Here is a 14,574-nt window from a genome sequence, read left to right as displayed (position 1 = left end):
AAAGGTATTTAGATACCAAACTCCCATTGATTTTGAGACTGGCTACATGTGTGGAAATCTTGCTATTGCTTTGCTGTTTTATCTTTCTTTGCTCAAGGCAGTGCTAAGAATGATAGATGTGCCATAATTAAAAATATACATGAAAAGCTCAACCCACATATATCTGGTCTTCTTTATTTCTCTTCCACCTAGGAAGTCCAGACCTCTTGCCTCAGTGTCAAAATTGGACCATTTCTTTTCCTTGGATAAATTAGCTATTTTTTTCCAACATTCACATCACTTTTTGTGGCTCCTGATCTGAACCTAATCCCTAAGTTTTTGTCTTTTGAGTATGGGACTTGAATCCCACTCTACTGGGGCTTTCCCTGCAGCTTCATTTTTGCTTTTATCTCTCCCAGTTTTTGAAGGCTAAATGAGCAAAACCTGCTCAGAGCCCAGCACCAGCCTTGGCAGGTAGCTCAGACGTGCCTGAATGGTTTCCACAACAGTGAAGGGCACTCAGCTCCTCAAAACTTTATTTTTAAGGCCACAATCACAAAAGCAAGGACTTTCTGGCAACTCCTGAACATAAAGGCTAAAACCATGGGCTTTTCCTGCAGATAAGATAGATGCTTGCAAAGGGTTTTGACCTACTTTTCTTTACCCATAATGCAGATCCCAAATGTTTTGGCTACTCATGGTCAGCATTCAAATGCTAAATGTTGCTGTATGCTCCCACACACATGCTGTGGCCAGAGACAGAGCAGGAAAATCGTGGTATAAAAGTAATAATCTGGATTCTAATTGTTGACTGGCGCATGAATATTTGAATTGAAGAAGGTCCTTTCTCATGCTGAATATGGTAAAAAGGGTACAGGAGGGTTAGAAACCTCTGAGGGTTAGAAAGAGTCAGTTTGAACAGAAACTTGTAGCCAAGGCAGTGTCCCTGAGGAATGGTTTATAAGGGTGAAATGGGCCTGATTTTGCCCTGCTATCAGAGTGGCACCAGCATGTGCTTCAGTAATTTTTTATGTGCATCATTCTTGCGGGAGGCTGGGGGCTGGGTTTCCGTGCTTCTGTGGTTTTAGTTATTTCTGGAAAACGTGTGATGAGATCCACAAGCAGCCACCTGTAAGGCCATTTCCGTGCTGGAGCTGATACCCAAAAGTACTGAGTACCTGGGGAACAGTCAGGGAAGGGAGCAGAAAAACAGTGATTGTTATAATACAACACACTTGCGATGACATTTGTTGATTATCTAAAGATTAGGCATCAAGTCCAACTCCACTTGCAGTCAACAAGAAGAACAAACTGCCTCAAAAGGGTAAATCAGCCACCCAAAGATGGAGGGATCCTGGATGATTTGGGTGCAGGAGATTGCTGATTTCTGAACAGGTCTCAATCAGGGTGCCCAAGCTATGCCAGAAGCCACCCTGATCCTACTCATGCATAAATTACTGGAAACTCACGCAGTTGCTGGAATAACGTGACTTGACTGTAAACATTGCAAGCAGAAATTGGTGATTTCTTTTTAAACACACTGCATGGAAACAAGATGAATGCAAGCCAAAAACCCATGTGGCTCTGTGATAGATCACACTGTATCACAGCTAGGAAGAAAAGGTTCATTCCTGGCTTCAGCATGGATGCTTGCTGCTGAAGGTAGTAAAAGTCCAGCTAAAGTTATTTTACTAGCTTGTAAGTAACAGCCCTCCCAGATTATAAATTACTTTCCTAGAGGAATTTACTGTTCAGGGTAAGATGAACAACTCTAAAAAGTAGCCTGATGATGCTGTCCAAATGAATTTCATTGCAGGATGAGGATTCTGGGATTTATGGTGTGGTTTTGTTCTGTACTCCCACGTTCTTGACAGGTTAAATCAGCAATGTAGCCAACTGGCCAGACCCTGCTCCAGCCTGGTGAGCAAGGTGATGTAGTGAACTATAACGGGAATTCTAGACCCCAAACACTCAATGGTTGAACATGGCAAAAGCTTGGGCTGCTCTTTAGGACACCATTTTCTCAGGGCTCATCATGTTTTTGGATTGTGAAACAGCTTAGCTGGAACCAGCAGAGACATGAGCTGGCAGAGCTTGGACCTGGGAGAGGGAGAGAGCAGCCCCAGCTCCTTCAAACAAAACTCTTGCATGGAACCCCCTTCTTTTAATGAGCAGAGCACAGCAAACCCCAAACAGCCAGGAGTGCCCATTCAAGGAAGGAAGGAAGGAAGGAAGGAAGGATCAGTAATCAAGGTGAACCAGCTTACAGCAGTCTTGCCTATGAAAGCCAGCCTTGAAGAACATGCTATACCAGGGACTGAGCATAAAAATGTTGATCTACTACAAAATTCACTGATTTAACAGTAGATTATTTCCCTCCCTTCCAAGGAACAATTTCCCCTTTTTCCTTTGCCTTCCCCACACACCTGCACACACAGAGTGACACTGACATTCTCCTGCCCTTCAACCACCCCCACCCCAAGCACGGGTGAGTACCCTGGGCACTCTGCCCTTTGCCCCAGAGTGGTGGGGTCTGGTGGAGTTAACAGCAGAGGGCAAAACAAACCCACTGCACACAGCAGATTTCAGTGGAAGAAACTCTTGCACTGAAGATTATTTAGATAGTGAGACACAAATATGTGAAGCCTTCCCTTGGGGGGGAAAAAAAAATTAGCTTCATTGCGTCCTTCAGCCTGCCTAAATCTTTTGGCACATTTCTGAATATTGCTGTGCTAATGAGGTAAGGAGCAGCCAACATCCAAATAAATTCCAGCAAGAAGTTCCAGTTTACTTTAAAGTCATTGACTCTCTTAGGAGGAGGTCAAGGCAAAGTTATTTGGTCGTGGTTTTTCTTTTGCTTCCTGTTTTAAGTTACCAAGTTCTTGTACTGTCAAAAAAACTGCTGACTTCTACCCCTCAGGTGTCTGGGCTAAAGTGGAAAATGAGCTGCTCTTTCTTCCCCCTCCTCCTCTCTCTCTCTCTCTCTGTCTTCCTCCCTCTGTATGTTCCTTTGGGGTTGTCTGAGGGACAGGTACACAGCAAACAGCCCGCAGAACATCCTTAAGGGACAGGACATATAGATTTTATAGATTTTAAAGTACAGGTGGGAAAGAAATTGGCCCTTTTAAGTCTCCTCTGAATACAACAAGAATACAAGCACCCCAAACAACACAGAGGCAGCTCTGGAGATGAACCTGGAGACCAGAGATGGACACTGGAGCCTTCAGTCCTTAGCCAGATGGGATTTCTCACTGTCCAAGTTTTGATAGTGTTAATATCTGACAAATTACTTTGACTTGTTGTGACTACAGCCATACCTGAGACTCAGATGAAACTTGGGTTCACGTTTTTACAAATTTGAAAATGTGGATTTTTTTTTCTTGAGTCATAAGTTTTCAAACAACTGCCTAAGACTCACAGAAAAGTCAGTGCAGAATAACTCCCCTGAATAAGCTAAAGCCTCTCCTGACCTCACTACTAAAGTATTTGAGGCACTAAATGAAACAAGGCATAAGAGAAAAAAAAAAAAGGTTCTGTGGACATGCTACAGCATCTCTTTATCTTCACAGCCTGAAGAGGGTGGAGCACAATTAGCTCATCTGTGAGAAATTTGGGCAGGCAAGAAGCTTCAATCAATATTACATTCAGCTCCAGACCAGGATCCTGCTGTCCCATGCGTGGCAGCTTAGAAAGCACCAGCTGAGCAGGGAGCTCATTGCTGCAGGGGGCTGTGGTGGCCAGAGAAATGAGTGGGACCCAGAAGGGATAAGGACACTTGGAGAATGGATGCCAGTAGATGCCCTGGTGGTGATCAGCTTCAAATCCCCCAGTGCAACCTCAGCACTGACGACTTCCTGAACAAGGAGCAGGTAGCAAAGGAACTGTCACACCTGCAGTGCCCTGTTCTTCTTTCTCCTATATTGAACATCACAGGGAAAACATTCAGAGCCACATAGATTTTGCACAAGGCCAAGTTTTAGCTGCCTGCAAGTCTTCTGTCTCTCCAAGAAATGACACTGCTCCTCACCCTCTGCTAGAATGGGGTGAAGCTTCCAGCCTTGGTGTAGGTTCATGGCAGTCCTCAGGATGCATACTCACCCAAAATGGGTTTTTTGAGGAATGGAAGCAGAAAGAGATATTCCCAGGCAGCTGGATGTGAGAGTATTTCAATATCCGCTCATCCAAGCTTTAATCTCTAAATTGCAAAAACATTAACATTATTGATTGATCAGACATCAATCCAACAGGAAATTTAATTAAATTAAAATGTGTCACTGAGCAGTCCTCACACTGTCACGTATAAATCTTTGGAAATAAGTAGACAAAGACAGAAGCGATTGATACCATGTTCCCAGTTCAATTTATCCCCCACCATTTTTAATTTTCCCACTGATCCCAAGTGTGCTCACAGACTCACAGGGGGACAGCCTCATCTGCAGGTGTCCATCTGATGCACTCCAGATCCAGGGCCCTCCATGCCCACTGCATGTGGGTTCTTACAGGATGAGCTAGGATTGTGTTGTCAACTGGATGAGCTAGGATTGAATAGGCTCAAACCAGAGCTAGGATGAGCTAGGATTGAATAGGCTCAGACCAGATGGCTCTGGGAAACAACCCAAGGAAGTGGGTTATTTCAAGGAACTGGGGCTCCCCTTAAATCAGCACTGCTCCTTCTTGTAGCAGTTGTATTGTAAGTGCACTAGTAGGCACAGTAACTTGGTATTAATCAGACCAAATAATTTGGTGAACAATTTGTACATGAAGAAATGGGCAATGGTCATTTGGAATGGATGTATCATCAGAAATAAAATTGTTTATGGTCTGTGTGGTCAACTGGATGAGCAAGGAGTGAATAGGCTCAAACCAGATAGTTCTGGGGAAACAACCTTATTTCAAGGCACGGTTATGGGGCTCCCCTTAACTCATCCTTGCTCCTCCTCGTAGCAGATTTGTCCCCATATGCAGGATGGTCCCAGAAAAAGGCTGAGAGGTCCCTTACATTAAATCATTTATCCCTGGGCTGACCATTTTGCTGCATCCAGCAGTGCCAGAGTCCCCAGCAGAGCACAGACGTGTGTGTATTAGCAAGGTGCTGAAATGGATGATTAAGAAACAACTCTGTACCACAACTTCTTTGGAGTACTATAAATCATTACAGCTGACTGAATAACACAAAAAGAGATTAAGAAATATTTTCTCCAATTCATTTCTGAACAGCAGTGGGTTTGGTTTGCTGTCACTTATGACAGGATGATATTTACTGTAATTTATTATTACCATTGCTGCTATTCCAGCAGCCACTGGCTATTCATGAGAAAGTTTGAGAAGCTGGGAGCTGGGAAGTTCATATAGTTTTTCTTTTTTTGCTTAAGTGTTTTTTCTACCTGACAGGGTGTTGTTTTTTCCCCAACATCTGTTATTCTCTTTCCCAAGTGCCAGTGTCCTGAGGGGAAACCAAGGGGCCGCACGTGACTGCGCTCACGCACTGGGGGACAGGGAAGAGCAGAAGGGAAGGAGTCAGCAAATGGTGCTGGGTGAGATGTCTCTTCTTTCAGTGGAGTATGGGGAAGGAAGGAAGGGAAATGCAAATCAGTATTTACAGACATAAAAATCCAGCACTAAGCATTTTGCAGAAAGAAGACAAACAAACATTTGGTTACCCAAGTGAGTGGTACCCACCACGCTCACCATGGGGTGTACAGACTCCTGTAGACTCTCTGCCTCTCTGTGCGTCCAGCACAAGCTGCATGTGAGTGCTGCTGCCTTCAGAAACCACTTGAATTATTTCAGGGTTTACTTCCTCTAATCTTACCAAATCCAAACTCCAATTCCATTTCTTGAGAGCCGTCCTCAAAACAAATACTGAGGTAATACCAATTGGCTTGTGACTAGATGTGAAAATAGAGCTGTCTCAGCATGGAGTCCCACAGACAGGGCACAGATTTTCGCTGTCTCCACCTCCCACTTGCAGCACAAGTACAATTTTCATGCCTCTGTCAGAAGTGCCAACCTGGGGAAGTTGCAATGAGCTAGCAAGGAGAGGAGCGATGAATTAACTTGACAACAGGAATTGCTGCTGATAAATCATTTAAGAATTTGATCGTTAAAGGTTTGCTTCTCTGTGGTCTGTGATAGGGGTGGCAGTTTTTGGGGTCTCCAGCTGCACGTGGTGTGTGTTTCAGCTCAGATGCGCAAGTGTTTTCCAAAGGAAAATCCCCACTGCACAGAACAGACAAAGTGAGCTCAGCTGCATGGGGAAATGGATCTGGAACTGCATTTAGAGGCAGTGATTTATATATAAATTATAAAGTGTGTCAATTCCGGACACCCATTTATATGGAGTTTGTCAGACCCAGCTCTGGAACGTGTATTGCCTGCAGAAACCCTCCGGAAAACCTAAGAGGCTGCTTTACACCCTGGCGTGTGAAAGGCCCCAAACCAGGATTTAATGGATTAGTAAGACTGAAAAGGACCATCACAGTCATCTGGTTTTGCTTCCTATGTAACACAGCTGAAGAACTTCACCCACTCATTTCAGCATCAAAGCCATAACTTCTGCTGAAGCTATTGCAGAGCTTTAGAAAGACACTCACTCTTGATTTAGAGACTGAAAGCAATGCTCAATCCACAGCATTCCTAAGCCAAATGTTCCAGCCATTAACTGCTCTTGCTATTAAAAAGGCACACTTTCTGGGCAATTTTATCTAGCACCAGCTTCATACAGTCAGATCCTGCTCCATCCTACCTCACTGTATTAAAGAGCAGGTTATGGTCAGGTTTAAGATGTGTGGACTGTTCTATGAATAAACACTGCATATTTTCTCAGACAATCCTACCTGAGAGGATTTATGAATGCACAAATAATTGACAATATCATTTGCAAGAGAATAACCAGAAAAATTCCCTCTCTTCTGATAAAAACTGCACACTTTTGTGTGTATATCTGTGTTTTATTTTGCTTTTAATCTGATGACTCTGAGATGATATGGACAAAGAGATACAGGTAAATATGTGTCACACAGATCTCTCCCCCAGAACATTAGTAGAGGCATAATTCTGTGCATCAAAGCACAGTCTGTGTCACATCCAGCACAGACACTGAACAATGTCCCTTTAGAAAGGGCAGAGGGTGAGAGTAGCTTTATGACACTATTGATTTATTCTGTGCCTGCAGTTAAAAACTATACCCAGACAGACAATAAAAATAACTGCTCTAACCATATAACAGCTTCCTGCTACTAAAATGGATTTTACACTTAAAGGCATGGAGGGCTTTTCTTTTTTTCCTTAAGTCTCAATTATGACTTTTTCTGAATAAATGGAAATGAGAAATTGTCAGAACTGGTTTAATTCGCATGTTGTGATTTTCTTTCTGCTTGCCTCTGTGTTTAAAAAGGCCAGGATTATTTTCCCATTGCAAAGTTGTGTTGTAAGTGCACTAGTAGGCACAGTAACCTGGTATTAATCAGACCAGATAATTTGGTGCACAACTTCTACAGGAATAAATGGGCAATGGTAACTTGGAATGGATGTATCATCAGAAATAAAATTGATTATGGTCTGTGTGGTCAACAGGATGAGCTAGGATTGAGGTTGTGACCTTAGATTTGAATGATAAAATAATATCTAGAGCAGCAAAATCATCTCCTAGAAAACCTGTTTTCATCCCAAGGACTCCATAGCTTTGTACACTGAGATTTGGGCAAACTACAAGTGTTTTGCTACGCAACACTGGTGTCTTAAGCAGGTTCCTAACAGGCTTCTTTTGTAATTAGCCAGTTTCCATGATAATAGGGAAGGAATCTTAAAAATGGAAGCCCTGGACTGTGTGGACATGAATGGATCAATGAAATGTTTTAAGACCATATAAGCCTCCCCTGAGGTCTTTATCAAGATCCCTGAAGCTGCTGAAAGAAATGAAGATGGCAGGACAATGGGTCTGTGAGGTGGCACCAGAGGCAGCTGCACAGGTCCTGTCTCTCTGTTGGGACAGTTTTGGCTAGAAATGAAATTATTCAGACCAGGGGAACTATTGATCTGAAACTTGGGCTTTTTTAAAGATTTTTGTCAGCAGCGCCAGTTCTCTGCTCCAGTTTATCAGTTCACAAAGCAGAACCTATAGGCACAAAATACAGGCAGTGAGGTGACACAAATGAAAGCCCAGAACAGAAGGGAAAATCCCAAACTGTATGAAAGACAGTGTGAGACAGGATGAGGTGGTCAGGTAGAGCAAGGGGAGATGTGCACCACAGCCTGTTTCTCTGCAGAATGGAGATGAGCAGCCTGGGTACATGAAGTCAGACAATATAAGGAAGAAAGAATTGGGCTGGAAAAAAAATGCTCAGGGAAAAAGAAAAGGAGGAGGAATCTGCTATTCAAGTGTCATTCCCTTTCCAAAGGTTTTATGATTTGGGAGATACTGCCTGAATGACACATAATGTGAGACATTGTAATGTGATCTCCTGTCCCTAGAGATGCTCTCAGAAATTAGATTATTACATGAGCATGGCTTTTATAGAAGTGAGCAAACATTGTAATAAATGAACTCAAAGAGTGAGAAAATCAAGATTAGACTCTTCACATTTGGCTGGGGGATTTTTTCCACTTACTTATGCTCTGTGATAAAGCTTAGATACATTAATTAACTTGCTTTAAATTTGACTTATTGAATATGTTTGGAAGATACATTTTTGTTTCAATCTTTAAAACATACAAATAGGAATGTTTACACAGAAAATGACCCTGTGGAAATTGTATACTTCTACTCTAAAGAGAGAAGACTTTTTTCAGCTTTGTTTTCACATGTCCTTTTGGTGGCTCTGGTATTGGAAACTTCATTTCTTGAGTTGGGAGTCATTGTCTGCTGAAACCCTCATGGGACATGACACTGAAAACAAGAGTGTGATTACTCTGATTTTCAGATAATGGTCAACAGAGAATATCTAAGATGGGAGTTAAAATTTTTCTTTCAACTACAGGTCCATTGCTAATCTTCATTGGATCTTCAACTCCTCTGGACAAGCCAGGATCTGGCCCTTAAATGCTTACACACAGCTGCTCCCTCACCCAGGATTTGTCACACAATTTCAAGAGCACAATTTCCCGATGAATCACTCCTCTCTGTTCCTTACACCTCACTTTTATTTTTATTACTTTTTGGGAGCATGATTGTTTTACAGCCTTTCAATCATCAGCCTCTTCTGAGGGTTCCAAATGTTTAAGCAGTTTCAAACCCACGTGGTTTTAGCACTCAGCTCTCAGAGCTGTTTTTCCACACGTTTCTGTGGGACCTCTGTGCAAAGACATCACGGATGGCTCCCAAATCCCACCTGCATGGATGGCTGCTCTCCAGCTCCCTCCACACCTGCATGGCTCAAGAGCAGCTCAGACAGGACTTTAAGCAGGGGTTCATGGCCCATTGAAGAAGGTTGCACCACAGCTTGTCAACCTGTGGTGAAATCTTCACCCTCTGGCTGGGATGCTTAACTGGGAGAAGAATTTCTCTCTGAAAGTCCCAACAGCTCTGTGATGTTGGAAAAAATCTTTATGGGGGAGTGATCCCTTCTGGTGCTTTTCAAAGCCTGCTCTTCAGAGTAGCAGATATATTTATATTGGAGGTGGGTTGCTAAGTACAGCAACTACTCCACAGGAGCCAGGCACAACAAACCAGCTCCTCAGGTCTGATGCTGAGCTTGAGCACAGCTCCACGAGTGTGGATGGCTCCACAGCTCAATAAGTGTGACAAAACATGAATCCTAAGTAGGGAATTATTTAAGGTAGCTGTGGCATCTGAGGGTTTGTGCAGTGAAGATGCTCTGGAGGAGCTGGTCTCTCCCAGAAGTAATGAATAGACTGATGAGTTTTATCAGGGAAGGGAACCATTCTTGATGTCTGCTGGTACAGGTCAGAACACTGGGTATGTCTTTGGTGACACAATAGATAATGAGTCATGGAATAATGAGTCATGACCTAATCAAAGGGGAAAAGGCCATCTCTTACCTGGGGTGGCCCCATATTGTAGATTTACTACACTTATGCAATGTGAGCACTCCAAAAACTTGTGTCAGGACCAAATCCTAGAACTTGTCTGGTTCTGGGATTTTATGCTACATTTAGGAGCTTGTTTCAGCACAGCTTTCTGAGGGATGAAGCAAATGCATTCTGCCTCATCCATTCCCCCTAAAACAGCAGTGAAAGAGAAGCAGATATGTTCCATCTTCCTGCACTTCCAGCTGAAATTTTCATTTGGGAAAGAAACAGACTGAACAGAAAAAATAGGAGATAAAGCTGAGAGATCTGAGTGGCTGTGACTGTTTGTAACTTAGTGAGCTGGTCTTTGAGAAGTACTCTGTCCACTAGCTGGATGCCAATTGCCAAGAGATGCTATCAGTTGATTAAAACACAGCCTGCCAGCTTCCTGCTTGATAAAACTAAGTACAATCTGATTGGGAATTCTCAAATCCATTACAGAATGGCTAGTCCATCACTTAAATCAGCATACACCATTTCCCCATGAATCATCAACATACTTTGGTAATATATTTGCAGCAGCTAAACCCTGACAAAAACACTGACAGCGTCAAACAGTTTGTCAAAAAGGTCCCAGAGCTCCGGATCCTGGGGGTGGGAAATGGGTTTCCTGTTGTTCCCTGCTCAGCTGGGTGAAGGTCATTTCCTCTCCTCTCTCACGCAGAAGAAGCTGAACCCTCAACCTTTGAAGGTGTGTCTGTGAGCTCCCAGAAACAGCAGGCAGCCCATGCAAGGAGCCCTCTCCTGCAAGGCCATGCTGACAAGGGTCACTCCCCAAAGAGGAGGGCTGTTGCCACATTTGTTTCCTGGCAGGTAAATAAATTAATCCCAGGGGAAAAAAAAAACCATCATGAACTATTACAAATTAGTCTTACACTTTATTTCTTCTGCATGCTGTAACACAGAAAAAAAACCCCTAAAATAAAACAAAACCACCAAAAACCCAACCCCAGGGCTGCAGAGCAAGGCCAGCATTCCTGCAGAGGAAGGAAGGGGCATGCTGCCAACCCATTAAAGATAATCCACTAGTGGGTTGGAGTGTTAAAAAAAACCCTCTTTTGTTGGCTTTTTGAGGGTTTTATATCTGCTGAGTTTGAGGTGGGTGCCCAACCCCAGGTACACAACAGTGTTGGGACATCAGCTGCAATGTATCCTTGATCATCCCAATGTGATAGATGGAAGGGTTATTCAAGGAATTTCTGTGGGACCCTTGCTAGCTAAATAACAACACTGAAATACCAGAGGAACAAGTCAGCCCCAGTAAAACCATAAAATCTTCATTCCTTAACAGAAATAAGACCTTAAGAGAGGAACAAACTGATGCAAAATCTGAAGAAAGTGAGTGAATGCAATAAAATTTGGAGGTCATTTATTACTTATCAGGTAAACAGCAGATTATAGTGAAATAATGAAGCCAGAAAGATAAGTCCTAATCATAGGAATTCTCAGATAATGCCTTGATAGGTGCTGTTATCCTCCAACTCCACCACTTCTCATCCATGTCCTTTTGCATTCTCTCTCCATGTCCATCTCTTGATTCTCCTTCCACTTCTTTTTTGTGTTATAATTAAACATTGTAAGATCTACTTGTGAAATGCATGGATAATACAACACTTTCTTGTAAAATGTCAATACATTATCTGGTGTAAAGTCAGTGTAACTCCATCTCTGGTCTCAATACATTTTATTTACAAGAAAATGCATAAGCAGGAGACAAATATCTACTGTTTGCACAGTGTCAAAAACATAAACTATAACATAAGGGGTTGTTTGTGCTCTCCTTTAAACTGCTGGGAGTCAGGGATGTCTCTCCAGAGCTGAGACTGACTTGGAATAGGTGAAGTAAAGCAGAGATTCACAGGCACAGTTTCCTCATTTAAATTAACCCAAAGTGAGAGGACAAAGAGGCTCCCAAAGTTCTGTCCTTGTGGTTCAAATTTGAATATATGTTTTTAAAGCTGGCCAAGCAACTGAAATTAAACCTCATGTAATTAAGTTCCAGTAATTTGAGCAGAAAGTAGTCCTGGGAAAGTTAGCAGGCTGGAAACACTATGGTGAAGAAGATATATTGGATTTTTTTGTGCCATTCCTATCACATCAGAAGTCCATAAAGAGGAAATTCAGGGTAAGTGAAGAGTTTTCAGTATCTGGTGTGCAGACCCCAAAGGTCCAAGGACCAAACCACACAAGCAGCTGGTTGGGTGGTGTGCTCCCACCTGAAGTTTTCAGTGTCTCTTCAAGTTTTCTGTACAGGACCATGACACTGCCCCAAAGCCTCCATCCTCAGGGGTGCTGCTGCCTTCTTCTCAAACTCACGTGGCTTTGCTCTCTGCTTCTTACACCCACCAGCAGTCCTGGCTTACCTCCTTCTGCTGCAGAACTTTTGGCCTCCTCATGGTGCAGATCTATAAGCAGTGTGATCTCGTCTGCATCCAGGCATCACCACTCCGGGTCTTCTGGGAGACTAAGGTTGGAAATTGGAAAAGGGATCACAAAAAGTGATAAAAGTAGAAGTAAAAAAGATCAGCAGCAAGGAAGAACAGCTACAGAAGACTGGGCAGTTACTAAACAAAAAGGAAAATGAGCCAGGAGAAGCCTTGGTGGAAGAAAGAGAAGTAGCGGTTCAAGAGCTGCCAGTCACCAGCAAAAAGGGGGCCACATAAAGCAGATGACCCTCCCTAAAGCAAAAGCCCCACTCCAGGCTGGTATTGGAGCTCTAGGAAGTTTGACATCCCTCCTCTTGCAAGCAGGGTGACAGACACCCTGAAGGACTTTGTGGTGGTATGGCTGCCCCTTGGATCAGAGCAGTGGGTCCCACCAAGCCCTGGCTTGATTTTGGAGAGAACTCCCCACTGGCTCTCCTCTGGAAGGAATATGTGAGCATTGAAGCTGTTCTGCAGCTGGACCAGTGCCCAACAAATGGAGAGAGAAGGAGATTACTGCAAAACCACCCCAAAAGGAGACACAAGTGTAGACAGAGCTGAAGTATAACCCAAGAGAAACAAGGCTACTGTCAGTTGCCTTAAATTCACTCAATACATCTGGGCATAAACTGTTGGGAATATAGAACATAAAAACGTTGAAAAAAGGGGTTTTTTTTGTAACATGCTGTTATTTTTGGTCATATTGTACCTTCGACATTTGCACACACTTCAGCTAACATCAGTGTGATCTGTATTTAACAAACACAGTGTGCCCAATGATGACTGAATTACTCAGGAGGAACTACAATTGATAAGACAATGATTTATGGACCTATTGTTTTCTAGGTTCTTGTAAATAATCCTAATTGGTGTTAATCATCCACCCTCTGCTTTGTGTTATCACCAAGCAAAGTACACTTCCTAAAGAAGCTATTTAGGGCCATAATCCTTCTGAAAGGCAAGACAGCTATTGACTTCCACAGGACCTGCATTGAGGTGCTTAACCAGGGAAAACAACTCTGGAATATGAGCAGAGCACATCACTCTGTCTTTCCATATTTGCACTGAAATTTTCCAACAAACTCCCCATAAGTTCAGCATGTCCCAGTAATCCCTTCCATGTGGGCTTCATGCAGTGGCTCTCCAGCCTTTCTCCCAGCTCAGAAATGAACACAGGAGGTTGATTTGCTGATGTTTCTTTACTGGCAGTGTGCAGCTCCTGCCTGCATCCCCTTGGCATGATCTGGCTGTGTCAAACCTGACAAAGGCTGCTTTGGAAGAGCAGACACCTGCACCAGGACCTGGTGTTTTTCTGTCTCTCGTTTTATTGTTGTGCCTGAAAAAGTGCTTTGATCTTTTGGTACTCCACTGTTTGCCACTGCATGCCCTTGTCACAAGGGAGCTGTGGCACTTGAGACCCTCTTTCCTGCTGGTTTTAGGTGTAAGGTTTGGTGGGCTCAGTTCTAGCATACTTGCTTGACTTTCACAGGTCTGCACTTTAAAAAACACTTAAATAGCGTTCTAGAGGGTGCAGTCACACACTCCTTGCTTATGGAAACTACAAGGAAACCAGACAGCTCTTCAATTTGTGTATCAAAGAGAAGGAGATTTACACATAAAAGGGTGAATTATTTTGATTTGTAGTTTTCAAGCCACTATACATCCTCCAACAGAAGTGCTCCCTTGTCTCTGCTTTCTGATAGTTCATATCAGGTTCAGTGGCCTAGATTTTCAAAAGTGGTAGTTTTGGAGGCCAATATTCCTCAGTGCCAACTCAAGGTGCCTTAAAGAGACCAGATATTGTTAAGATACTTTATATCTTTGGCAAATAGGACCATTTTAGCACCTCTCATACTTGACACCCCAAAGTGACAGTGTGAACAATCCTCAGGGGTGGGTTGGCCTGAAGAATAAAGCTTTCCCCCACCACACCATCCCTTCCACTGACACCAGTCCTCACAGCACCATATCCCCACCACCATTAAAGACTCCTGCAGAGTCAACATCACCAGTCCTTTTTGACATTCTCAACCACCAAACATCCTGAATAACCTGCAAAAAGAGCTCATTTCCTTGTCTATTTCATCTTTTAAGTAGCTATAAGAGAAAAGTCTTCTAAGGCATGAGGCTGGATAGCCAAAAT

At 43.1% G+C, this 14,574-nt stretch overlaps 1 protein-coding gene across 1 annotated transcript in view; it reads right to left on the bottom strand.

Moving 5' to 3' along the window:
* Positions 1–12,341: 12,341 nt before the first annotated feature.
* The window catches only part of MAF (MAF bZIP transcription factor), a 61,397-nt gene continuing 59,164 nt past the window's right edge, over positions 12,342–14,574 (bottom strand). Inside the window, exon 3 of the mRNA XM_084214950.1 lies at positions 12,342–12,472. The gene's annotated coding sequence lies outside the window, so the exon portion shown is untranslated. The remainder of the gene's footprint in view (positions 12,473–14,574) is intronic.

This window comes from Fringilla coelebs (assembly GCF_963513975.1).
Source record: "Fringilla coelebs genome assembly, chromosome: 14".
In the NCBI taxonomy this organism is placed as follows: domain Eukaryota; kingdom Metazoa; phylum Chordata; class Aves; order Passeriformes; family Fringillidae; genus Fringilla; species Fringilla coelebs.
The sequence above is the reverse complement of the archived record's forward strand: the minus strand, read 5'-3'. Positions and strand labels throughout refer to the sequence as shown.